Source organism: Hetaerina americana, unplaced genomic scaffold, assembly GCF_022747635.1.
Source record: "Hetaerina americana unplaced genomic scaffold, ioHetAmer1.1.p SCAF_6, whole genome shotgun sequence".
In the NCBI taxonomy this organism is placed as follows: domain Eukaryota; kingdom Metazoa; phylum Arthropoda; class Insecta; order Odonata; family Calopterygidae; genus Hetaerina; species Hetaerina americana.
The window spans coordinates 60,853,366-60,878,640 of record NW_027287205.1 but is presented as its reverse complement, the minus strand read 5'-3'; positions in this window follow the sequence as shown (position 1 = coordinate 60,878,640).

Below are 25,275 nucleotides of genomic sequence, written 5' to 3'. Positions count from 1 at the left end.
ATAGATGGAAGGTAAAAAGGTCAATAAAAAGTAATATATGCCTCTTATCTCTTAATTACCACTTAATGTTTTTATCTAAGATCATCTGTTTTTCTTTAAAAATCTTATATTACCGGCTTTGCTGGATCGATTCTTAGTATTCATGGATCTCAGTCATCTAATTCCACATGATAGTTTTTTAGTCCTTCTCGCATCTGTCTCACTTATTTTTTCTATTGAATTATTTCTATTAGCATTTATAAAGTTTTGGATATGTTCTGATTTATTGCTCGAACTAACTTGACCATATTGTGCGCTGTTCTGCTAATTCTGTTCGATATCTCGTCGAAATCTTCAGAGCATTCATCAATTCATTCTTTCTTGACTTTTTTAGACTCTTGGAGGACTTGAATTCTTATTCACTTTCATTGAACTTCCTCAAATATTTTCTCTGAGTTCTTGTAAATTCTTATATTTTCTAAAAGCTCTCTTCTATGAGGAGTTATCTATAGTCATCAGTTTTTTCAGGTATGAACAATTCTTAATTATATATATTAATTTAATTCTTAATTATGTATATTAATTTAAAAGTAATTTAATTCTGCAGATTGTTCCAGCTGGCCTCTTTTACTGACTTCATTTTTCCTTAGTTGGCCTCGGATACTTTTCCTATTTTCCCTTCAGAGTTTACGTGTCCCATCTGATGAAACCCTTTTCCCTATTCATCTATTAATTTTGTTTTAAGCTGTCCATGGTCACTAGTTTCTGGTCACTTTTTATGTCTACGCTTGGATAGCACTTGCCCTACTACATTTGACTATAGTATCTGTATTTGATAACGAATTAATTAAATCTATGTACGCCTCTGTCCCGCTGCGCTTTCCATATGCATATTTTGCGATTGTGCTGTCCAAAGACAGTATTCACAGCTACTATATTCTTATCATCTTCCTTCCTTGCCTCATAAGCTACCTTTTCCAATGAAAATTTTCCATTAGTTCGCTATAATTAGGTTCTATGGTCTTTTGACCACCTTGAGGTCTTCTTTTAACTATTCAAGCCTTTCCTTCGTGTCCCTTTAGTTGTGGCTGCAAGTCTACATATACTCATACAAGATCGCAGAGTTCGTGACCTTTACTCACTTGATTATTATGATACTCTCAGGACGCTGCCAATAAGCCCTAGCACTTCTTCCCCATCCTTGCTTCAGTGTGACGGCCAAATCCTGCTACTTCAGATTACCTCCTCAATATATCAGTATATATCTCACTCTAGAAAATTAGCAAAAATGTTTATTTCACTGAATTATAGTACGGCCATCCTCAAAATAGCCATGTATAAATTGTGTATAAATTTATAATTAATGTAATGTATAATAAATAATGTATAAATTTACATTTAACAGCTTACCAGTTACTCGATGCTCACAAATTCCATTTCCCTGCTCCGCATTCAAACACTTGGAGTTTTCCCTTCGTGAAGTTCCCTCCAGAAGACCCAATTTGGGGACTAATACATCTTCGGGATTCGACACCATAATTCTAAGTAAACTGGTGAACAAGTTGAGAAAAGGCTTGCCGTTAGATCAAGATAGCTTCAAATTAACTGGAAATTGAAGACAGATAAAAAAAGTTATGAAGAAAGAAATAACTAGAGACATATCATGATCAGAGAACGGTGCCGATCCTGCTTTTTGAAGAAAATGAGTATTTTATGTCGGAGACTTAGGAGATATTTTATTATAGAAAAAAAGGGAGGTAGTTTACCAGGGAAACTTTAAAGACTTAAGAATAGAGACGATACTGAGAAGTACTCATTTGCTCGCTGATTTTACTAAAGGGAGAATAATAAGCAAGTTGGGGAGAGAGAGGGGAAGAAATGTTCATAATGGTGGGAATTAGGGTTTAGGTTAAAGCTATATGCACCAAAGAAAAAAATTAAACGTAAAATAGGTCATATTTTGCAAACAAGGTTATTTTAAAACTTCACAAAATATATAAATACTTATCGGATTAAGTCCACAACTTAAATCTAGTAGACAAACAAATTATACAAAAAATAAAGAACATTGGGATAATTCGTATTTATGATTTTTATTCAATATTACTTTCCCGATTTTTTCCGAACATTACACTATAGAAAATCTTTAAGGGCATTTATATTAATAACCATTTTTCCAGTGCAAATAAGGGAAAAATCATGCTACTTCCAACCAATAAATAGTCTCTGAACTAAGTAGCAGACTACTAAAATGTTATGCATTAGGTACAATTGAATCTAATAAAGCACCATGTGAAGTATACATACTTTATATCGATGAGATTTTTTCATATTTGAGGAAAAAAAGGTTGGGTGTGCCGTGCGGCTCCAAATTTGAGTACTTTAATCAAAATAGTATATGGTGTCGATGCTTTCATATTTGGTATGCGTAAAATCCCGAATGCACTAAGGGAAAGTATTTAAAAAATTGCTTGTAGCTCGTAATAAATATCATATTCCTGGCTATGCGAACCTCATAATTTGGAATTAAATTACGAAGTGCAAGGAAAATTTGGCCGTCCCTTTGAAGTTTTCATGAGGGAAGAAACGCTTATGAAAAGTAATTCTGCAACATATGTAACCAAAGAATGGGTCAGTTGATAATTACATACCATAGGTTTGCTTTGTGACTTCTAAATTTTCAAACATCATCATTGTATGGTATGTTAAACGTAAGCGGCAATTTGGCTCGTAAAATTTGGGCCACTGAAAGCAATTTAGCTATTACCCCAAAGAGCTTTCCTTAATTTCTAAACCTCTCGCTTCTAAGATATAAAGTAAAATAATATTGCAGGACAATAATGAATAAAATCACCACCACAGTTATGAGTCTGAAGGTTAATTTAAAAATCAAAGTCCTTTAGGACGAGGTAGGCCCATCTCATGCAGACCTACTGCGTCTGAAATTAAGATAGGGTTGCAGGTTCATTTTAATTACTTTGCATAGCCTCGGATTTAAAAAGGAAAAACTCGTACCATGAGTTCTTAATTGTTGGTTAAGTTTCGGGTAAAGGAGCCATCTAATTGGTTTTTAGCCTAGGGTGCTCTGGTGATAAGTTGAATGCTCTAAGCTGCAACACCAATTAATCTTTACCATACTATTGTAATGCATCCGCAATATATGATAAAATATTTTAGTAAAACATTTTATAATTCAGGATCAATTTCAGTCACCCGTTTATCTTGGTTATGACTTTTATTTCCTTGATATGATCATCGTAATGATGAAGTGAGTGAAGTGGTCTATGAATTATGCGACCTTGTTTTTAGCGTTCAAGACACCGTAATTGGACTTACGTCACGAGGGATAAACAGGGCTAGAGAATTTTGCCAGCTTATTGGAAGCAGAATTCGGTCTCCGCCAATAAATTTGCTGTTTCGCGAGCAGCGATGCAACGAAATCCATTCAATCTTTTTTCAATAGTTCAACCACCGCCGGGTACAATCGCCGGAAACTATGATTAATCCACTAAAAGGACAGTATCAAGATTGATCAATTAACGCTTTTGTTGTTCCTCTGCCTCCTTTTCAAAGTTAGCGTATCTACGCGGTTACACCGAGGACATGGATATTACTGACCCGCCACAACCTCATTAAAGTCGTGATACTACCCACAAAGAGAGTGAAAGAGCGAGGGACGAGTCGACTACTCTCCGATTTTAAGTGGACAACCATTACCTATCCCCTCGGGGGCGCAATTGTATTCGCGGTGACGTCACCTAAAACACGCCGAGCGCGCTCTATTCCGCTTGTCCAGCCGCAGGAAACCCTTCCCCTGCGAAATTCCCTCCATCCCGCCATATCAATATTCCGATGTAGAGGAGGGAGGGCGTTGTTGTTTTGCTCGGCTCGCACGCAATGAAGCGGTTTGATCTTGAGGGAGGAAATTGGAACGCCATCAGATACGCCGCCGCCCCCACCCCCGTCCTCTTTCTTCCCTTCCCTCACAGAGATCTCACCCCGCCTTCACGGCCACTCCTTCCACCCATACACCCACCCCGGGCCTCCTCCCGCTCGGGCCCCCTTCCTACTCGCCCCCCGTTCCCTCACGCCACCTACTTTTCCTCCCACCACTTAACGCAAGGAGTTCGCGTGCCCCCGCGTCGACGGAAGGGGGAATGCTTTAGACGTGGCTGCGGGGGGAGGGGTGGCATAAAAAAGCTATCGCGTGACGTGCTCTAAAGGATTAAGCACGGGAAACGAGGAGGCCCTTACCGCTGTCAATTTGACTAAAGACGCGCTTTCAAAGAGCTTGGCGGACGAGGATGATTTTCGCCATTGCTCTCCTCGTAGATAGGATCGTATCGATTACAGGGGTACAGTATCACTTCTGAAAACCAATCGATTGGGAGTTAGAGGCAACCTTCATGTTTGGTTTTTATCAAGCTAATTCTTGATCGACCATACGGTTAGGAATATCTAGAACCCATCTCTCAAAAACCTGCAATTTAAGTGTAATTGAGAGCATATTACACCGTAAATTTTACATGAACGTTAGTACATGTATACCTGGAACTTTTATTTATAGCCAAAGATCCTGCACGAAAGAATTTCGAGGACTTTAAAATGAACTTTGAGGAAAGGGTTCCTTGATTGCTTCTTGATAAAGTCGAAGAGAGGATCTAAACTTATCTGAAAAGGAATATTTAAGTGTTGAGAGATGACAGTTACTAAACTGTTCCTACCTCATGGAATACAGAAGTAAAAGAGGTATAAAATAGCAGGATTGAATGACACGGTTTCAATAAGAAAAGGATCACAATAGCAAACCGAATGAAAAGGGGCATGAGATACACACAGATACTAGATACGATACGATACTCGTAAAATGTTACACATTATCGTTCGCGCGACATATATTTGCGCCAATCTAAGACACACTAATTATAAAATTGACTAAAGAGGATAAGGTTTTTTCAAAAGGCATATGCAGGATGACTCATGAAGTAATACTGAAAAATAAACGATCATTTATGTAATGTAATATGAAATAAACACGGATAAAATATTAATACATCGTGATAAGGTGAAAAGTAGAATGTATAGATCATTTTGCTAGGAGCGGTATGTCATTTTAAAGATATCAAGGAGATACAATTCAGAGTAAAAACGAAATGTTTAGATCCTATGAGGAAAGATGTCAGCCAGGTATTTGGCATAGTGTTTGCTTCTCCATGCTATGCTCATGCTATAATATTCCGTAGGGTCTTCTTATAAAATCAGAAAGGAACAGAATTTAACGAATTCAAACAAATCCCAAGGCATTGTCAAGCTCGTCAGAGACAGCCGCTTTGAACACTATAACCGAAGTTGAATTAGTCATAGCCAATGATAAAAAGTAGCGAGATATGACTCGATTTATTAATGCATATATCACATAAATGCTGCTGAATAAACTTAAATGAAATATATTTTCATACTGATTTCTGCAAGGAGAATAAACTGATCAGAACAAACGTAAAGAAAAAAAAGACATAAACCCGAGGATGATTTACCTAATATTAATATACCTTTTGAAAACATATTTATCAAAATAAAAAATTATAATTGTTCACAACTTTAACTCGGAATACAATCGGTTTCACTATCCTTTTATTGAGGAATTGAATTACGAAAATATACTGTAAAGAAATTATAGAGGATCGTCGATGAAAAAAGTTATGAAGCTCAGTACAAATCAGTTTGCAAGAATAATACCAGAGGAACATTGTGATGCGATCGCCTCAGTGAGCTTTGGGAAGTGAATTAAAAAACATGCTTTAGCAAAAAGCAGAGCAAAACATCTGAGGCGTTATGATTTTTCAATCAGCGCGCAGTTTTCACACAATAATACAGCAAATCGAAAATTCTGCTAAAATCATTTGATCCAGATTTTCACCATGGCGAAGGTAGATTCAAGAGCAATTAAAATTCAATATGAAATACAATTCATCATATGAACCTTTTAATTATATCGGTGGGAGTTAAATGTTTTAATTTGGCAAATGCATGTTAAAGCATTTCATATATTTTAGTTCAATTGAAAGCTATTCATCATATAGTATTCTACATTCTTCTGAGAGAAGCGACGCGGAATTTATCAGTCCAAATGCATATATCTGCGCTAATTATATCAAGAATGCATATAAAACCACGCAAAAACATTAAATCTTTTGCCCTAAACAACATTAAATTCAAAATAATATTTCTGATGGAAAATTAAGTTGTCTACACCATTTATCAAACATAATCATAAAGCATATCCATAAAACTGGCTAATAATTCATCATTTGTAAATATTTATCCGATGCAACAGAGTAACACTGAATGAAAAATTCTTTTACGATAACAAATAATAAAATAAAATACCGTATTAACTGTGACTGATTTGGCCAATTTAGACCAGCAGAGCAGGCTATAAGATAATGGCAATACTAAAATTTACTGCAATTTCTCATTAAAACGAAATCTATTAAGTGAGTACTACTCATATTTGCACGCCAGGTGTTCCTAAATAGAGAAAAAAGTATGCAACGTAAGAAGAAGAGTCTCGATTTAACTAGCCAGTGAGTTTGAATGCGATAATTGATCTCAAAACAACACAAAATTTATATTTTTCCAATGAAAATTAAATGCATATATTTTACACGAAAGAGAGCCCTTAAATATTTAGATAATTAATGCAAAGTCGTGATTTTTCCGATTTATCCTTGAGTGTTGTAATGACTCATCAAAAGAAAGAGGAAAGAAAACGAATTTATAGTGCTAGAATTTGCACAAATAAGATAATTTACATGTAACTGTACAAGAAATACTCAACTCCTCAGAGAACGTAAGGTCGACAAAAGACTAGCAAATACATTCCCATCAGCCTTGCTCCTGATAAGTAGGTAGCCTACATTCTTGAATCCGAAGAGTCGGAAGAAGAAAAAAATATTCACAGAAACTTGAGCCACTGAGTTTCTCACCTCATCAGCCCCATTGCGACATCTGTCTCTGACTGTTTGATTCCTTCAACCCACATATTCCGCCTCAACCTCTCCTCCCTCACCGTCCCACTTCTCCCCGAAACACCACCACGAACCCTAAAAGCATCACTCGTCCAAACTTCCTTCCCAGCACAAGAACCCGTCCTCCCATCCCACCCCTTTTCCCACCATAAAATTTCCATCCCCCATCGAAACTCACCCCTTTTGCCTCCCCCGCGTGGATTTCCGCTCCAAACCTTACCCCCGCACACAATCGCTCACCCTCCCATCCCATCCCTACAACGTTCGCTCACCCCACCACCATTTCCCTTCCAACTCGTCCCACCCCCTCCACCCTTACCCAAACCCCTCCACCCCACCCCCCTCGCAGCCTAATCAATAATCTCGCTTCGAAGGTTCAGGCTGTCCATTAGACGACGCTCTGCATCGATCCAAGGGCGACAAACAAGCAGAAATGGTCGAGAAGAGGGTGACGCGAGCATGGGGGACGGGCGGGGGTTGGTTGGGGTGGGCGGGAGGGGGGCGAGGAGGATCGGGGGTGGAGGCGTTGGAAAGGGAGGAGGAGAGTTCGGGGGTTGAAGTGCTCTAGGACGGGTGGGCGGAATCGGAAAGCGGCTCGGCGGTGTGGCCGGTCGGGCCCTCCTCCGCGGCTGTGGGTGGAAATTAGGGAGTTATAGGGGCGGGTGTGGGTTGTTGAAGGGTGTGGAAATGGGGGAAGATTGGATGGAGGGGATGGGAGGTCTGAAACGAGTTGTCCGGGGTGGGGAAGAAGGCGGTAGGGTAGGGAGGTAGCCAGTGGGAGCGGAGGCACGACCGTCCTGTTTATTGCTGTCACTCTTCCGGAAAGGGTAACCTGTTTCAGATCTTTTGACCGATTCTTGCCTCTCACTTAGCGGGATTATTGCCTTAGATGGCCGGGGGAGCTCACTTCTCCCTTCATCCCCCCCTCCCTTACTATCACCGAGCAGAATTTGCACTTTTGCCGGTGTCTCAGCTAACGTCAGCATTTTTTTTCTCTTTGAATCTACATGTCAAAGAAGAAATTTAATCCTTGTGGATTCTTACTCCTGAGGTAAAACGAGAAAGGTAAAAAGGCAAAAGGAAGGCTATGTGACAATTAGGTGCTCAAAAGAAAACTGTTAAGTAGAGTGTCACAGAAAAAATTAAATATTCTTTGTGCAATAGCTTGCTATCCCATCCGTGATACCGTTGCTATCGACCGAACACTGCCTAGGTGAGTTGTGATACGTTGTATATAATATTGCAGGTAAAATTTGACTTTTTTATATTTTCCCACTCATATTAATTCACTTCCATGATTAAAAATAATATGTAGTAAGTAATTAATTAAATAATATATAGGTCTCTATCAATTTTTTGTGATAGAAATGCTAAAATAAAATAGAAATCATTGGGTTTATATGGATTGATCTATCATATTTGGGAGATATTTAGGCTTATTAGATATTTTAGTAATTCGCTATATAGTATGGTCAACTTCAGAAAATTAAATTTCCTGCTATTTTGATATAATTGAAATGTACAAACCAAAGTGCATGAACATTTGACTAATTAAATTATAATTGAAATGATTTTAATTGATGTTGAGTTTAAATTAGTTTCACGTGCAAAAATAATTGCTATTAATAAGGAGGAAAATTTTGAAACTTGGAGATCTATTATTCACACGCACGGGGAAAATATCTAAAATAGATCAAATGTTGTTTGCTAATGAAATGCATGTTTCGGTAACTTTAAAATTAAAATAATGTGATAAATCAAACAAGATAAAATTGCCTCTTCAAAAAGCACAACCGATTCTTTGAATTTATCTTCAAATAGTTTTGTCGGTCGTTAAAATGTGATTAGTCCGTAAATTTAAGTATATTTTTGACAAACAAATAAAGAGTACGCTGAAAATTTCAATGTATGGTTTCAAAACACAATTCCATCTTAAAATTTTAAGTGAAATTCTATGTCATTTTTCTTTCATTTAATAAATAAAATCAGTAAAGAAAAAAAGGATGACAGTCAGTCGGGCTGAAATCAAGAAAGCACCAGCTGAAGTGATATTGACAGAATCTTAGTCAAACAATATAGGTGTATCTTACTCTGTCACCGAAAAATTCAAAAATAAGTTTCCAATGACTTGGTATCTCATAATAGATGATATTACCTGTTTTATATTTTGAAAAAATCTTATGAGCCGCTTTATGAATAATATTTTAATACTATTTTGATCTCTTAAATCACCGAATTTTTCTTATGCCTCACTTTTCAGTTCCCAAAAAGCTTTTTTATTTCACCATCAAGTATGCTTGGACCTAAGTTATCCTCATCTACGTTTTATTCTCTTTCAATGTCTAAGTTTACCGGCCTAATGTTTTTTCTATACGAGTATATCTCCTATGTATTTTTTTCAATTTCTCTCAAAATTTCCCTGCTTCATTTAATAATTTTATTAAATTTTCTTTGATTGTTTTCACTGTCTTTCCCTTCCTACTTCCCGGCATTGTTTTAACCTTACCTTAATTTCAATCTTCATTTGTATACTTTCCTTATTCCGGCATAGCATCTTCCACCACGCTTCTTTTGCTCAGTTTAATATTCAACTCTTTGTGCTTTCTCCTACCTAACTTTCTTTTTTATTATTTACTCTACTTTATTTAATTTTCTGGTTCATTTTTGTATTAATTTTGTCCGTGATCCATGGTTATCCTTTCCTTTTTTTATTTACTGTCCATATGGCTTTTTTGTTATCATTTCATTAATACCTCTATATTTCTTTCCTCAATCACCTTTCGTGTTTCATCCTCGTTAACCTCACATTAAACTTCATAGTTTTAAATCAAGAATTGAATCTACCTGTATATCCGCTCACTGAGAAGCTTTCGGATTTAATGATGCTCTTTCTAAATTTATATCTAACAATAAAATGGCCTCATTGATATATTTTTGGACATTTATCATGCATATCTTATACCTTTTGTTGTTATGGTATGCGCCATTTTCGAATCCTATTGTTGAAAGGACTCGACATCATGACGTTCATTAAAAAACGTTGTCTTAGCATATGCCATAGATAAAAATATCCTGGGTTTGGTTTGAAGCCTTTTGGAATGGGCGGATACAAATAGTAGTCTTAGGTAGAGTTGGCTCAAAAGCAGCAGGAGTTACTTCGGGTGTTCCCCTGGGAAGTGCTCTCGGACCTCTTTCATTCCTACTTTACATTAGCGACATTGCCTCCGTGGTCACTAGTAAGGTACGTTTATTTGACGACGATGCAGTGGTTTACCGTGATACCTGTGATCCTGAGAACACAGCCGCTTTATCAGATGACTTTAATGCTATACAACACTGGTGGGACTCTTGGATATCAGAATTAAACTTAAAACAGTGTGTTGTCATAAATGTTGTGGAAAAAGAGCAATTCCCACCCGAAGGCCTACTGCATTGAGAACACTGAATTGGAATGTATAGACTCAATTAAATACCTGTCGTTGCCCTCACTCACAATATCTTCTGGGTGAAACACATACAGGGAATATGTGGATAAGCTAACAAAAAATTATGATTTATTAGAAGAGTACTTGATGAATGTGATGAAAAGATCAAAGAAAAATGTTATCTATCGTTGAATAGGCCTCATTTAGAATATGCTGCAAGTATATGGCAGCCTCACGAAGTTGGATTAATTGCCAAATTGGATTACATGCAGTGTAGAGGAGCTAGATTTGTAAAACGTTATCATGATAAACTTATAGGCGTATCCAAAATATTAGAGGAGCTATGCTGGGATTCACTCACGGAGAGAAAAGGTTAGATTACAGATTAAATCTCTTGCATAAATTGGACGGATGTCTCTTAAGCAGTAATGCTGAAAATGTATTACCACCCCATCGTGCTACGGTAGGCGAGATCGTATCAATTAAATTAAAGAGATTTAATTTACAACAGAAATATTTTATGTATTTTTTCCGCGAACGATAAGGGATCAGAATAATATTTTCCGACACAATAGGGGTTATATTCGGGTCAAAATTAGTCTGGTGTGTATTCACCCCCTGCCACCCACCCTAGCGGTGGCTTACGGGGTGCTGATATATCTAAAAAATATCTAAAAATCTTGGGATATATAATTGATCTGGTTACCCATTGCCTTCCTCGATAATTTTTTTAACGCGACAAGATCACTCAATGGTCCCCCTCTGGGAGTCAGACGCCTTCACGGCCACCTCACTGAAGAACAAACGCTGCGTGGACTTGGTTTCGTCTGGCTCCTAACCTTCGACCTATGATCGGCCCTACCGGGAGCAATTGTCATGACTCCCGCCAGCACATCTCTAGGGGTTATCAGAGCGCACAAGCACTCCCAACACGTTAAGGTTGCATTGCATGGAGAGGGTTGAGTTAAAGATAAAGAATACTTTCGGCTAAGAATAATTTCTATAAACATGTATTTGTGCAAGTTCTTAATTTTAGTACCAAGGTCTTCATGGGTCCAAAGTCCGAAATTTTTCATTGTATTGAAGTATAATTTTTGGTATTGTATCAAAAAAAACAATAAACGGACGTAGGAAGCAAACAGAGAAAAAAAGACGAAAGAGCAGTGAGAGGATATGGACAGTTTCCCCTCAAGGCCCAAGGTCCATCAAAAGCCAACCATAAGTAGTTATTACTATTGGTATTCCTCCGATTAATTTAGATTTTGGATGGACACGGCCTATAACCGCTGTACAATGCATTCATTGCCACTTATTATAGAAAACAAACCTGACAACGGACACTACAGTAAGTCCCTCTTCAATGCCGCATAATGTTGCGGCACTGAACTCTCAAAAAATCAATGTAAACTAATCTATACAGCATGTGTTCATTGCGGCGAATAATTTGTATGAAAAGTATCGGGAAAGGTTTTGTCTCAGATATTACTACAATGACTTTTAAAAGGCTTAGGAAATTGTGGGAGGAAGAGGCTATATGGGCTGATCCGTAGTGTTTATGAGGAAGGAATCTGGCCGGAAGGCTTTGTGAGATCAGTTTTAGTTCCTATTCCGAAAAAGGTAAAGGCTACATCATGTGAGGACTACAGGACGATAAGTTTGATATCCCACACAGCTAAAGTTGTCCTCAGGATCATTAACAAAAGGATTAAAGAGTAGGGCAAATGATTACTTAGGGGATGATCAGTTTGGGTTTAGGAAGGGGAGAGGTACGCGTGATGCCATTGCAGTAATGAGATTATTAACTGAGAGGAATATAGAACACAACCAGGAGGTATTTGCCTGTTTCATAGATTTCGAAAAAGCGTTTGATAGAGTGAATTGGGAAAAACTAATGAGTATATTGCAGAAAATAGGAATAGATTGGAGGGAAAGGAGGCTAATCCGCAACCTGTACATGTCTCAGACTGCTCAGGTGCGGGTGGGAAACGAGTAGTCAGGATGGGCAGTGTTAGGAAGGGGTGTAAGGCAGGGTTGCCCATTATCACCGTTACTGTTCAACCTGTATGCAGAGGAAATGATTAAAGAGGCATGGGAAGAACTCGAGGTAGGAATGAAGGTGGGCGGAAAATTCGTAAAATCAGTTAGGTATGCTGATGACCAAGCTTTAGTTTCTCAGTCAGCCAAGCGGCTACAAGCATTGCTTAGTGAATTGGAAATTCAGTGCGACAGGTATGGGATGAGAATCAATATTAATAAAACAAAGGTTATGCGATTTTCTAGAAAGAAAAAGGCTAAGCTTAACATTAAAATAGGAGGGCAAAAACTAGAGCAGGTAGAAGAGTTTACGTATCTCGGTAGTGTTTTGGACCAACACGGTCAAAGTAGTAGGGACGTAAGGAGAAGAAATGCGCTAGGCGAAGAGGCTTTCACAAGGAGGAGGGAGTTGCTGACGGGGACGTTGAGTAAGGATGTTAAGAAAAGACTCGTAAAAACATTGATATGGAGCGTAGCTATGTACGGCGCGGAAACGTGGTCATTGAAGCAGGAGGATAGACGTAGACTGGAGGCTTCTGAAATGTGGGTGTGGCGAAGGATGGAGAAGGTGAAATGGACAGAGAGGAAAACACACGAGGAAGTACTTGGTATGGTGGGCGAAGAGAGGGGTTTGTTGGGAGAAATCCTATGGAGGCAGGAAAAGTGGCTGAAGGGGGTATTGATCGGCAGTGGGATGTTGAAGATTGTAATAGAGGGGAGAATGTTAAGCAAACGAGGAAAGGGAAGGAACAGGATAGGGATGTTGGACGGGATGAAGGGAGGAAGAAAGTACTCAGAGCTGAAGAGGGACCTGATGTAGAGTAGGATGTTGTGTTTTGCTAGGGGTCACAAATTATTTAATCAGTAATTACGTCCATCGAAAAACCTACCTTAACCGGTAGATTACATAATAATAAATAAAAATTACTACAATGCCTCAAAGTTCTTCAAAGTACATCCCTTGAGCATCGACACACTTTTGCCAGCGGCTCTTCCACGACTCAAAGGCTCCGTGGTAGGCAGATTCTGGAAGGCCCTTTAGGGTGCGCGTGCAATCTTCTTTGACGGCACTAAGGGTCGGTGGCGTCCTCTAAGGGATGATTTCACTTTTGGGAATGGCTGGTACTAAGTCGGGACTGTAAGGGGGTTGGGGAAGCGTCGCGATGCCTTTGCAGAAGGTTTTCGTGAGTAGGCACTCGACTCTGCTCTTGGTAGTCAGTCAAGACCTTCAGGACGAGTTTAGCGCAGATCTTTCGCATTGCCAAATTTTCAGTGATAATGGTGTGCACTGTCATCTTTTCAATGTTAATATAATATGCGACTATGCAAACACTTAGTTGACGGTCTGAATTCAGCACTTCACGCACACGTAAGGAAAAAAATTAATACCGATATGATTATACAAACCTTGCATATATTTTCATTATTATTGGTAATCTTCCGGTTTAGGCAGGGTTTTTGATGGACATAAGCTAGCAAACATTACAACTCTTTCTCAACAAAATACAACCTTACAATAACTCCCTTTTCAATTCTGCATACTTATTTTCCTCCATCATTCTATCCAACATTCCATTCTTATGCCTGTCCATCCTCATTTACCCAACTTTCTCCCCTATATTACATTCTTCAACATTACCCTAAATTTCGTGAATGCAGATACAATAGATACAGTGATGTCGTCATGACTTACAGATTAGCCCTGATAGATAATTTAATACTAGTATCAACTAATCGATGAGAAGCAAATTTTAACCAGAATATTTTATAAAATGTACCCTAATTACCCCGTGGAACACCGTGCGAGATATCGAGCCAGGAATAATGCATTACCAGCCACCACTCTCTTTTGGCGTCCTGAGAGGTAAGAGGTAATCCATGTAGTGGCGGTTCATGAAAATCCAAGGTAAGTTAATTAAGACAGTAGTACATCTTTGCAAATGGTATTGAATTATTTATTAAAGCCAAGTAGGGCAAGAATTGTGACCATCTTTCTATCCATAGCTCGTCGAAGCTCATCAGTTATTCTTACCAAAGCTGTAGAAGTAGTGTGAGTATTGCGGAAGCTAGATTGGAATACATCTAGAATATTATGTCGAGACATATTTTCTGTTAATTTTTGATGAACAAGTTTCTATAGAGCTTTGGATAATATGGGTAGGTAGCTAATTGCTTGGTAATCCGGAGTTGTGGTTTTTGATTTTTTTGGGATTGGTAGTATCAATACATTTTTTCACGAGAAGGAAATGTTTCCTTAGATAGCGAGTAGTTGAAAATATTTTTAATGCAGGGAAGAATGAGAGGAGTTAATTTTGACGGAAGCAGAATAGGATAGCATCCGACCCTTGTGCTGTAGATTTAATTTTTTGTTGTTAGTTGCGAACTTCTGATTACGTTACCGGGACAAAGTCAAATATATTAGCAGGAGGTGGATTGTTATTTATTTTAACGTGGAGTGCTTGCAGAGCATTGTTTTTGTCAAAGTATCCTCCACCTTGGTTAGCAAGGTGAATTTATTATTCAATATATCGAGCGATTGCGAAAAGGGTACAGTTACATCTTTGGTTTTATCTGTTCCGACAGGTTTACTTCAGAAATTATTTAGCTGTTCCCATTTGCTATTAAATGAGTAAAATTATCTCACCTTTATTTCCTGCTTAGCTTTATTACTAATTTTCTTATATTTTTCAAATAAGGTAATGTTTTTTGATCCCTTCAAAAAGTGTGAAAAACTGTATCGCTTGCAGACTTGAATTTTCTTACGTCTGGTGTCAGCCATGGTGCAGGTGGTTTGGAAACACGTATAGTTCCTTGAGGAGTGAATGATTCCAGCAATTGGATTAATAAAGACTTTAAAACTTATAAATATTGCACAATGGGATGCAGCGGCATTAATTAAATCATAATCATTTATAAGATTCAAGTTACGTTTACAAATAAAGTTTTGCTTAAACTAAGGGATATTGAGTGAGTAGACAAGGTAGATTAAGCTATAGGAGGGGATGCCAGATGCAGTAAGTTGACCATGGGAAAAATTTTTTCAGGATTGGAAATGATAGCTAAATCGATCCACGCTGAGAATGCTTTAGTTGCATTTGTTGGCTTAAGTGGTAGAATATTTAACTTATATATTTTCCGGGTATAAGCGATAAAATAGGAGCTTACATTTGAAGTAAAATTGGCATTGAAGTCCCCTGTGATTATGAAATATTCATATTCATTGAAATATTTCGATATTACATCATCGATATCAGTCAGGTGAGCAATTTTTGGAGGCCTGTACATAACGCCCACGCAGATTTTTTAAAATTTATATTTAATTCCAAAAAAATATATTCTGGCCTTCTGGAGTACTTGACACTAGACAACTTATATTTTAAATCACTTCTGATACGAGGGTCATCCGGAAAGTAGTACCCGTTCGTGAAATAAAGACACAAAAGTAAATATTAACAAACATAAAAAATTTTATTTGAAAGAGGATACTTTAAACTACTTCTCAACATAATCTCCAAGCAAATTAAGGCATTTGTCATAACGTGTGACAAGTTTCTGTATTCCTGCTGCATAGTCCTTCGCCGCCAGCTCATTGAGATACGCGAGGGACCCATCTTGCACAAATTTTTGCATAATGCAGATGGTGTTTAACAATTTCATGAACAATTGTTCGAGAAACATTGGGAAAATGCTCACAGATGTCATCAATTGTGACGCGCCGATCGTTCCTCACGAATTCGTCAACTGAGCTCACCAGTTGGTCTGTAATGACAGACGGTCTCCCCGAACGCTCATCGTCGTGTGTGTTCCCCCTCCCCATGTTGAAGTTGCGACACCACCGCCGAACAGACGACTCGTCCATTACATTGTCTCCATACACCTCCTTTAATTGGCGATGAATATCACATGGGCGAACGTTTCTTGCATTGAGGAATTTAATCACTGCCCTCACTTCACAACTGGCGGCGTTCTCAATTTTTTTAAACATTGTAAACAATCACAGAAACAACACAGGCAATGCTAGCGTCACGCAACTTGGCTCAGAGAAGGCAGACAAGCCACTGAAGCTATCTGACCTCGTCCAGCGGCTACTCGCGTCGTCAGCACTTCATGCGGCACGAACGGGTACTACTTTCCGGATGACCTCGTATATAAATTCCACTCATCCCTATACCTTTCCCAAGGCGATCGCTTTGTAATGAGTTATGATTGGGTTTTTTTAACGGAATCGGATAAAATAGAAATATTTAGCCAGGTTTCGGCTAATTCAATGATGTGCAAGTAATTGTTAGAAAGTATGGAGCATAAGCCGTGGAAGTAAACAGGAAGACTTTGAATAATCACCTGAATCATTTTACAGAACGCGGGAATGAATTAAACTGGAGGGCAAGGTAATACCGTAGGTGAATTGAGTTTTGAGAATGTGAAGCTTATGTGAATCAAAATTTTACATTTTTTGGCATGAAATAGGAGTCTTTGAAAGACGCCGAGATCAAATCAAACTTAAATTCTCAGAGCCATTTTAGTAACATCTGAGTAAAAGGCATCGGGCCAAGCATGAAACCCCTAAACATGTGGACGCTTTTATTCCATAAATTTTACAGATTATTGGCAAGCAGGAGTGGACTCTGATGTCATCATAGGCCGTATTTCTTTTCATGTGACTGAATATGCAGTAACAATGATAGCCGAAACTAACGCAGCACTGTCCATCTGCTTATCCACCTTAGAAACATCAGGGGTAATGGTTGTGTGTTTCAGTCGCTTTTATGATTACAAATGATTAACGGGTAGAATGTATGATGCATGAATTTACTGAAGTTTAATCCTACCGAAAACAATTAAATACCAAAATTTTAATGACTGCTCTAATGGGTTCATTATAAATAAGAAATTAATTATATCATTAAACCATTTCGCAGTTTTAAAGGTAAAGCATTGAGTAAGATTACATATTATATTTATACCCATTTGCATGCAATAAAATTCATTGCATTAACAATCGGCTAGCCGTTTTTTCCCTGGATCTAACTATGCTATTATTCTAAAACTTCAACCATTTTGGGAAATCATGGTTAAACTCGCAGCAAATCATGAAATGACATATATATTTGAGAAATGGAGTGTACGTCATATTTCCATTTAACCGTTATTAATAGAATTACAAAATTAATGGCTGTTATTCCCATTCAGTGCTAAATGTTGTGCATGCAGGATACAATAGATAGAGCGATGTCGTCATGACTTACAGATTAGTCCTGGTGGATAATTTAATACTGGTATAAATTAATCAATGAGAAACGGAATTGGTAACTAGGACATTTAAGAAAATGTACCCTAATTGCTTACTTAAGAATCAGCATCCGTTTGATTGAAACTCTAAGGACCAATTTCCCACGACGGTGAAATAAACCTCCAAATTTTTTTGACCTGGCGATGAAGATGTAGAAACGACTGCGGACGTGTTATAGTGATCCCACATATTGAAAATATTGTTTGAGTCTATAATTATTAAAGAAATTCACTCCACGAAGCGTCCTGCAAATGACCATATCCTAGTATATTTTATAACCTAGGACACTTCATAATGGCATTATTTTACCATTAAATAAAATAATCACCAAGTTATTCCATCACTATCAAGGGGTGTTATTTAACCTGTCGTTAAGGCAATGATTTTATATTCGGGTAGTAATAGTTGCCATAGGATGGTGGTAATTACGAATTATGCGATGAAAAAAGGGTTACATAAATCCGTCTTTTCGGCAATCACTATTTCTCATTGTGGTCCAGACCCCTTTTCCATTACCCCCTCATTATCATGGTGACAGTAATACTATTTGTAATTATCTATTTATTTAATATGTTCATGTATTTTAAATGATTTCAGTGACTCGCACTACAGGATATCCAATCAAAATTTGAAAATTTCCGTTCATTCCTGCCATTTTTACGGAACCGGCAGGTTACCTCCATATCTTGTTTAAATTCGAAATTAGGCCCTTTTCTGCAGGGAGCCTACGTGTTTGACAACTATCCAGGGTGAGGCCTGGCCAATGCAATTCCTGCATTGGGTAAGTCCTGAAATTGCACTTCCTATTAACATTCTCATTCAAATATTTACTCCAAATTTTCTAGATGAAGCCATGTTTTCTTTTTTGCCGTGCCGTAAGTATTTGAAACGTGTTTACTTCATTTCAGATCCAAAGCTACTGTGACTCCTTGGTCCATTTTGTAAAGTATTTGACTTTCCTACACATAATGTGTGAGTTTTCTGACTCCTTAAGAGCAAACTCTACCCTCACTTCCAAAAATCAACCCTCGTGTTGAACATAATGATAATTGCTCTTTAGCTTTTGTAAGGTCTCAAGACACTCACTTCACTACGACACTCTGCATTGTTCCTATTCCTTCATATGATTCCTGTAATTATTCCTCAGTCTTCCTCTGCTCTTCTTCCCTTCCACGGCTCCTTTTATCACGCCTCGGAGCATGCTCTATTCTTCTATTTCCATCTAGTGTTGGAAAAATATCTCCATTAGTTACTCGGTTCATATGATTTATTCGTAAGTCTGGGGAAGGGTCAACTTCTCTTAAATCGTTTTTTTTGCAGATGTTTTCAAATTTTCAAATGTATAGTAAACTTCAACTTGGCGTGTACATCAATTTTGTATAACTGTTTTAAACCTTTAATTCCTTTTTTATTTTTCCAAGGGTGCTTCTTATGAAAAGTTGCTCCTTCTTCTTTTTTGAAAAATCATTTCTTCTAATAGAAAATGTTTTCTCTTCTTTAACCTGTTATTCTCATGCATAAATTGCTTTTCATCCTGTAATCTAAGCAAGGAAATTCTGCCGCTTGATAAGGAGAATTCCTCTGTGATTTTATTTATATGCTGGTACAACAGGCGTTCCTGTAATTATACAAGCTATTATCTCCGTTTATTTTTCAATCCCTTTTAAAATTACATTGTTCATTCCTTTTCCGCACGGTCTCCTTTCTTCGTCATGTTGTTTTATTCCTATTATGTGTAGCTGGGTCGTCCAAAAACCGTAGAATTATGATCATTCCCCTCCCTCCGTGCACTCTATTTCTTTGACTTTCCCTAATATCGTTCCTTATCTTAGCAAATACTCGATTATCTAATATTCCGGTCAAAAAGGTGGACGACGTTTGGGTTTCTCACTTTGGTCATCTTTCCCATTAGCCCGAGAAATAATCCGGCCGTGCTCTCGGATAACCGGATATGCTCCGTTCGAGTACCTACCCCTATTCATCATTCCACCGCCTCTACTCCGCCGTCACGTATTTTCACACTACTCCCCGTAACAGTCCCATCCCTTCGGCTTCCTCCTTTCCCACCGTCATCAATGCCACTCCTCACACGCTCTGCTACATGCCCATAATCCCGCACACTCTAACATCGAAATCTCTTCCCACCCTTCCTGCCTACCTACCTCTCCTATGCGCATACGTGAGTATACACCTATAGCCACTCAAAATGAAAAAAAATATATAAAAGGTATGGTGAACATCGGCCCCCGGCCCAGGAAAAAAAAACATAATCCTCGTCCTACCAAACCTCCTTCTTTCCCCGGCTCCTTTATTTCCCCTTGCTCCCGTTTTTCTCTATTCTCCGAAACTTTCACCTCTCCCATCCCACCTCAAACTTTTCTGTTCCCCCTCTCCCCTCACCTCAGGGCCGAACGTTGCATTCATATTCAAATATTGAAGCCGAAGAGAGACAGAGAGATAGGGAGCGGGAGCGTAAGGGAGATGAGTAGGGGTCAGGTCGGAGGGACAGACAGAGAGATAGATGTGGGAGGTGACGTTGATATAAGGGAAAAGGCGAAGGGTACGTGGCAGGGAGTGCCGGGAGTTTCCGAGGGATTGTGTGCAAGAATGGGAGTAGATCGGGGGATTCGGCAGAAAATATGGAGTGTGAGGGAGCAGAGGATGACGGCTAAGGGCGGGAGGGAGTTTCGGGGGAAGGTGGAGTGGAACAGAACAGGGAGTGAGAGAGAGAGAGGGGGGCATATGACCACGTCAGGAGCGATTCCGCGACCGGCCAAGTGTCGTGAATTTTTCATCGGCTTCAACCTTCCATGGTAATTACCGATAGACGGTTTGAGGTGGACACAGAGAGATCTCTGGAGCGCTCGCACGGAGCGGGTGGGATGGGGCATTATGGATGGGGGACAGGGAGACGGGAAGGGTCGTGGAGGTAAGGGTCGTTGGATGTTGCGAGGGGATAAGGGGACGAGCAAGAGGGGGTGGGGGAGTTGTAAGGGACACGCTCCGGATACCGGAGGAATAGGAGAAGCGAGAGACAATTGGTCAGGCGAATTCGAGCGGGCAAGGGAAGGAGATTTTTTTTCACCCTCTCTCTCTCCCCCGTCGCATATTTTTTTCTTTGCGTCCACATATTTTTTTGTGTGGAGATGAGCGGAAGGCGCGGAGACGGGACGAGATGACAATCCAAACAAAAGCAGAAGGAATAGACGAACGGCGTACGCGTATGAATGTGCATCTACGTGGGCAGAAGGGATAGAGGGGCCGGGGTTCGTGGAGAGGGGCGAATGAGGTGATGAAAATGAGACGTGATTGGAAAATGGCGGAGGGATTTATTTTTAGGACTCCCCCAAAATCCGAGCTCTCCCTTTTCACGCCACGAGAGAGTTCCTGGGCAGGCGGTCTTGGGTAAATTAATCTAGGAGGGGAAAGGTCACGTTTTGAAAGGGACCGAAATCGAGAATATTTAATAATTACCCGAGCTAAAATGGCACGGAAAAATTGGATAAAATGAATGTACGCGCCAGTTTTGCATATATGCCACTTAGTGGAAGATGGCGGTGACCTGAGCAAGCCAAGGGAGGACATGCCTAATACTCACTGAGTATATCTCCTGAATCCTGACTGGATTAACCTTATTATTCAATACCCAGATGATATGTTACTTAATATATTTTATAAAAAAGCTAATTTCACTTTAATGAGTTGTTTTTCCTAATAACAACCCGGGAATTGGCAGAAAAACCCCAGAGTACAACCGGTTTGGATGAGGAGGCCAACAAGAGAGTTTTAATTCGACAATCATAAGGGGATATTGTGTTTTGATCATGACATAAAATAGTTAATTAAGTAATATTTTATTTTTATGTAATTTTTATAAATTTGCACTTTTGGCTGTCATACCCTCAAAATATACAAAATAAATGAATTTAGAAAATGTCGGCTAATTTCACAGTAGGCTTGCCCGAACTTAATGTCTTCACCTACCTATTTTGTGACTTACAGGTAAAATAACTCATTTCCCCTACGACGCCCTTTTAGATGCAAATGAATTATATTTATCCAGTATGCTCATTCGTTGACTGGTGTCAAAGCATCGTGTCTTTAGCGACTCCATTCTAATTTTTCTAAAGATTATGTGACACGCTTTCTTCTTGTTTGGAGCAAATTATAATAAATCAAGAGGCACCAGTGAATTTTTTTAGTATTAAATCACTTGGCTATTCCATAGAACTTAAGGAGGTATGGTATTTAAGATCCTAACTATTTTCAAAGAGAAAACCCGCTAAGAAATTGACTGTGATTCTTCCTCACTGCAGCACTCCGGAGACAAGCTATCAAGTCCTTGGGTAAGACAATGCAAATTGTACGAAAAGATCACTAGTAGAAAAATAACGACTATGAGGCCTGAGAAATTTTTGTTACTGAAACAATTCATCCGGTTTCTATGGTTTATATGGTCAAATTCAAAATTCAAAAGATGAAATAGCTCTAAAACCTAAAAGCATGTTTAAAGAAGAAATGCGCTGTAAATCTTCGTTGTGATAAACCTATTGAAAATCATTATAAAATCAGAATAGCTATATATAATATGTTTTGATGAGGTAAAAAGGGAAAAATATGTTTTGCCAATGAAAACGTATTTCTTGGAAAGTAAAAAGTGAGTCCATCAACTGAGAATCCGATTAAGAAAAATTGTAGTAGAGATAGAAGATATTCATGTACACAATTTCTCTTATTTTCAAAAATCTCGGGATTCACCTTCGGTTGGTTTAATATTCGTTTCCACATCCAATACGATTGCTGTTCTATTGTATATGAATGGAAATAAGAATGGTAGTGAAAGATGAGTGATGAACACATACTTATCACGCCGTTTCTTTCGAAACGGTCATAGTAAGAAAAGCCAGAGTATAAGTCATTCCAGGATACTTAGAGTTATACTTTTTACAAATTTTTTCCTCACTCCCCTGTCCCTGTATACTTCCATCGTCTCGGTCACATTAATGCATATCTTCTGTTCTTACAGTGCCGGTTACCGGTAGATTCAACTGCTAGGATGTAGCTCATTATTTTTTCCATATTGGCAGGTTTTTTCAACTATGGTCATCCATGACTTCCTTTGCATACATCCCCTTTTCAAAGTACAATATACACTCTCATCGGTTTGGTGCATTCACTGTCATCCAGTCTCTTAACACGGCCAAACCAGAGTAGCACACTTCTTCCAAACTTAACACTCCTCAATTACCCTATACCCACCTAACTCAATTGGTATTCATGCAAATTTCAGCATGCCCAAGTTTCAATTGTATGCAACTAAAATTCTATCAGTGTAATTTTACAACCATTCAAACTTATATTTACAGTAAAAGGTATAAATATAAGAAATGCATAATGAGTGCGAAAAATAAGTTGGCATTGACATCTGAGAAAGTAACCATTTGAGATACATTTTTCATGTTTCAAAATTGAATAACCAATATGATGGTCAATGGTCTAGCTCCACGTGACTTGATCCTTTTCGCCAATGTGAGTGAACACATTCGAGGAAAGACGTTTTAATCAGAAGAATCAAAAGTAAGTGAGTGGAACATTTCAACTTGCAAAGGAAAGCCGCTGACGCCAGGCTAGAGTCAAATTATATAAATAAGTAACACATTTAAGCAATACTTCAAACCAACAAAATCACATATATTCAAAGGTTTCCTCGATAACTTAAATATGCAATTACGGCTCTAGACTGAAAAGAAATGCTCGTAGAGCGCGAACCAAAACAAATTGCAAGATCGGGCAAGAAGTACATTAAAGTACAATTCTTGAGTTTTAAAATTATATATTTATTTGTAACATATTCACCGTTTCTTTCAATATAAAAATATACACCGTTTAAGCTAACACAGTCCTCCCAACAACACTCAAACAAGTTTTTTCATTCCGTCACTGAAAAACTCTTCCGACTTTTCTCGAATCCAGTACTCCAGTATAGCTGCCTTCACCTCATCGTAACGACGAGGTGTAATGATTACCCTTGAGGTATCTCTTGAGTTAAGGAAAAAAATAAAAATCGCGAGGCGAAAGATTGAGGGAATAAGAAGGGTGTGGAATCGGTACGAATTTCAGGTTTCGCAGAGCCTCTCCAGTTGCGCGTGAGGTGTGTGGACGAGCTGCTAGCGAGCAGTCATGTTGCAAGATTATTGGCTCCAGGCTCCTTTAAACACGACGAACTCGACGTCGGAGGTATTTTAGAGTCTGTATATACTGAGAAGAATATACAGTTGCCCCTCGTTCCAGCAAATGGCTCACATAAACTCGGTGAGTATCCAAAAACACAGTCAAAAGAAGTATTTTTGAGGATGGCTGTCTTTTGAACTTTTTCGCCTGAAAAGAAGACGGATGCCGATATACAGTAGACCTATCAACAGCATCGTCTACTGTCTAAGGTCTACTGTCACCATAAAGAGCCTTTAAACGAAGATGAATCTCAGTACTAGTCGCTTTTTCAGCAGTTAAAATTTCGATAACAGCACGCTGTTCATCTCGCGTTGACAGAGCACTAGAACACGTCTCCATACTTCCGTTTCTTTAAATACGCTGGATGAATGAAACAACCAAAATTCCACCAGCCTTTTAAGTGTCAAATTAAAATCACGCCATAAAAAGAAATAAAACTTATTTCTACAAGAGATTTGATTCGAATCAATTTACCGAAACTATGTGCCTGCCATTTCTCTCCAATTTGACAACACCTCTCAGTTTTAGGTGGCGCGGTAGCCCAGGGGTAGATCGTTGGACTACTGAACAGAGGGCCCGGGTTTGTTCCCGGGCAAATCTCTAATTACTTCCTCTCACCGCCCACCATGCAGTATACTACCTCTCCCTTTGTCTTTATTATTTTCCGTGCATCAGTAATCTATTTACTCAATGTCTACCAGTCAGAACCCTAACTAAAGTAAAATAAACTATAATTCACAGCATTTGGATCGATTTTTATTAAAATCTAATTAGTTCTTTTACTCATGAGAAAAGTATTAAAACGATATTTTTCAAACGGGTTCGGCATGGTATGTGCTCAGTACCTTCAACAAATTCGGACACCAGGAAAGTTGTCAGCACGGGTTTGGGAGACCTAAAACGTGTTTTCGTAAGTGTTCAAATTTTTATATTTTTTATAAAAACAAATTAATCTATTTCCACTCCAATAAAATAAAAACAAATTACTAAAGGTGTGTATTACTAGTGTGATTACGAAAAGATATTTCTCAGCGACCTAAATTAAAATACTGACATTAAAATAAAAATGCATTTAAAATAGTGATTTTAATTATCAACTATTAATGCTAATGATAGCACCGTTTGACGAGTATGCTCACTTAATAGCCTTTATTAGAAATCAATAAGCTTAAGTAACCTACTTCTCACTCACGAGTTTGGTTATCTTATTCGATCTCTGTTGAGGTATTCTTTTATGTGTTACCTAAGTAAATTCATTTATCAATGGCAAAATGTCTCATATTTCCAC